At 45.1% G+C, this 3,503-nt stretch overlaps 1 non-coding gene across 1 annotated transcript; it reads left to right on the top strand.

Moving 5' to 3' along the window:
- The first annotated feature begins 2,739 nt into the window (after positions 1–2,739).
- Positions 2,740–2,811, top strand: Trnat-agu (transfer RNA threonine (anticodon AGU)). The gene has a single exon. It is a non-coding gene; the product is annotated as a tRNA-Thr (tRNA).
- Positions 2,812–3,503: the final 692 nt, after the last annotated feature.

Here is a 3,503-nt window from a genome sequence, read left to right on the forward strand (position 1 = left end):
ATCGCACGGCCGACGTCTTTAATTTCCTGAATGAATATTTCGATGATCGTGTGATTGCTTTGGGCTATCCGAAACATACAGGAGGCGGCGTGGATTGGCCTCCCTATTCGCCAGACATGAACCCCTGTGACTTCTTTTTGTGGGGACACTTGAAAGACCAGGTGTACCGCCAGAATCCAGAAACAATTGAACAGCTGAAGCAGTACATCGCATCTGCATGGGAAGCCATTCCGCCAGACACGTTGTCAAAGGTTTCGGGTAATTTCATTCAGAGACTACGCCATATTATTGCTACGCATGGTGGATATGTGGAAAATATCGTACTATAGAGTTTCCCAGACCGCAGCGCCATCTGTTGTTGAAAATTGTAACTACTGTAATTTCGAAAGTTTGTCTGCCTGAAAATGTACTGTTGTCCCAAGCATATTGCAACAAACGGTGTATTTCTATCACTGCTCGTTTAGTTTTTATTGCCGTTTCAAATATACCGGTCATTTTTGAAACACCCTGTAGAAATACACTGCTTGTCAGAGCAATTTGTGGAGGTCATAGGTAAACGACCTTGTTATACAATCAGTTGGCAAGATGTAGGCCTGAGGCCTAAGCTTCATTCGCTTTAGACATTTTAACGAGCGTACGGAGGAACTAGGCCTGCTTTCGTAGTTGGGAGGTCAGCGTGTCTAACAGTCATGCGGAGGAGTCGGGTACAGTTCTCTGTACTGCCAGGAATGTTTCCTTGGTGGGAGGACTGGAATGGAGTGCTGTCAGCTGAGAAGCCACTTGAGTGAGAAGTAGCGGCTACATGGTGTGGGAAGCTGACAGCCGCCTGGAGAGCGGTATTCTGACTTCATGCCGCTCATACCTCATCGAAATGACATCATAGGCATACGGTGGCCAGTCAATGTCGCGGAGGTGCTTGTTGTGTTAGATACTCAAAGCTATGCTGTGCTAAACATCATCTAACCATAATTCACACAGTGCAGATGGAAATGTGTACACGTGATTCTCCAAATGTTTTCAGTAATGGTGTGGAGTCTCGTTATGCCGAAAGCTTGTCACCAGTCGTAGAGGCAAAGTGATGTCTTCTACGAGGGGGCAAAATAGAAATAGCCAGAAAACTGTTTTCGTCATTTCTTGACAAAGTAATCCAACGAGCAAAGTGAACGTCAGTACACTATTCTGAACAAGTCCGAACAACAGAAAACACAGCTCTAATGACGTAGTCAGCAGAAAAGTCCGACAAAAACATACAACGCTGGACGGCACTGCTAACTGAAATTAAAAGATCGTCTTGGCAGATCAAATTAAAAGGTTGTCTTGTCAAATCTGTGTGCATAAGGACCTGCATTTTTATCCTTACAAATCTTGTGTTGTGAGGGAGTTAAGGCTTCCCCAGTGTGCCCTGCACGTGTTGTTGTCTCTGAATGAGCGGGTGTTGAGATATTTGGAATCTCAGTTTCTTTATCTTCAGATTAGGCCTGGAAAAGCCCGTTTGGGCATGTCAACTCATGCAACACGCTGTTATGCAGCAGAAAAGCAGTATCAGTACGTTGAACAGCCGTTGCACTATGATAAGATTGGAGTTTGGTGCGCAATCTCGAGGTTAGTTTTATTTAGCCATCCTGTAATAGTCTTGGTAAAGTACAGTACATTTACTCTGCTAAGCTTGTCCAACCACCGAGGTAACGGAACTAAGAACATGTCACGTGTTAACCATTATTAAACATCGTTTGAGAAAAGAAACAAAATTTATATCTTCAGAACTATGTGGCTTCTGCTTTTGTGGAAGATTGCTGGGGTGTTACAGATTTCGCTAGGAATGAAAGTAATTTTATTACTGTAAAGTGTGACTGGAATCATATGACAATTTACTTAAATCAATATCAGGAATATAAGAGTCCCAACTTCTGGAGATAAAGTGGAAACAGTTTTTTGATATACAAGTGTTCTCATGGAACAACGAGATGTATACCAGTACTTCGAGGACTATGAGTAATGCAACGATGGACGTCATCAGTAACGTTGTACTATGTCTCCACGTTGCATCGAAGTCGCCGTGCATGCGACAAATGAGGAGCTGAAAGCTGTCACGTTCACGCTATGGATGGCGAACATCTGTCAAGTACATTTGTAAACTTGCGATAAAGTCGTTGGTTCCCGTCACAGCAGTAGTGGAACTACACTGCAGAAGCCGTGAATACGTAATTACCCTCCCCACGTACGTTCCTAGCCAGTAGTGTAGATACCATGTGTGGTATGTTGTGTTAATAATGACAAAGAGTCAAGTAGTTCATTGTATCGATGCAATCAAGCAACCCCAACTGCCAGTCCACTGTGTAAATACGTTCCAGTAGCGTTGCGCTGCTAACATGCGAAAACGTACTTCAGAGACCAAGCAGCGCTATTATCAGTGCTATACAGATAACACGTTATGCAAAAGAAACCCTAAATGTCCGCCTTCAGCCACCGCGTTATTGTCTGAAACCGCGGGACCGCTACGGTCGCAGGTTCGAATCCTGCCTCGGGCATGGATGTGTGTGATGTCCTTAAGTTAGTTAGGTTTAAGTAGTTCTCAGTTCTAGGGGACTGATGACCTCAGATGTTAAGTCCCATAATGCTCAGAGCCATTTGAACCCAACAGCGAGGTCAACAGTCTCAGTTCTGTTCGTGTGTAATGGGGAATTTGGATCGAGGAGTGAGGCGTGCCAGGGTAATGCGTGCAGTTGTGTGAACCACTGTGCCAAGGTGGCTTAGTGGCTAAAGCACCTGCCTAGTGAGCAGGAGACCCGGGTTCGATTCCCAGCCTTGGTACAAATTTTCACTCGCCGCTTGAGTCTATATACACAAAATTAAACTTCGTCTTTGGACAAATATGGTGTGTTGGTCACTTACTATGGTAAGTGTTCGAGAGTCCATGTGTCAGTTTCAACATTACTTCTTTTCCTAAACTCTCTACTACACCAAGTGACTGTCCGTTTCCATGCCTATTCACTCTGCTACATACAAACGGCAGCTGTTACTGGTTATCGGATGTAGGACTCATGAACCAACAGTCATGATTTACGAGGGCGTTCAGTAAGTAACACAATACATTTTTTTCTTGGCCGATTTCCGTTCAAAATATGCGGAATTTGTTGTGGGACATCGTGGAATACTCCTGCTTCAGCCCCTATAGTTCCGGTCCGTGAGGGCGCTATATGTAACCTTCAAAATGGCGCCTGTAACGGAGGTGCGTTCCAAGCAGAAATCTGACACTAAGCATCGCAGATATTGCAGAATGTTTACGGACACCTGGTAGTGCACAAAAGCACGGTGAGTCGGTGTGCGAGGCGTCTGCCATCATCACAACCAAGTAGCCCATGTCTGTTCGACCTCCAGCTTGTCGGCCGGCCGCAAACAGCGGTGAGTCCTGTATGCTGGAACGTGCGGACACTCTCATTCGAGGTGATCGACGGATCACGTCGTTTTGTTTGGCCAACGGTTTATCAATAAGGGTCGTCTAA

The sequence above is a fragment of the Schistocerca serialis genome, chromosome 2 (genome assembly GCF_023864345.2).
Source record: "Schistocerca serialis cubense isolate TAMUIC-IGC-003099 chromosome 2, iqSchSeri2.2, whole genome shotgun sequence".
NCBI classification, from domain to species: domain Eukaryota; kingdom Metazoa; phylum Arthropoda; class Insecta; order Orthoptera; family Acrididae; genus Schistocerca; species Schistocerca serialis.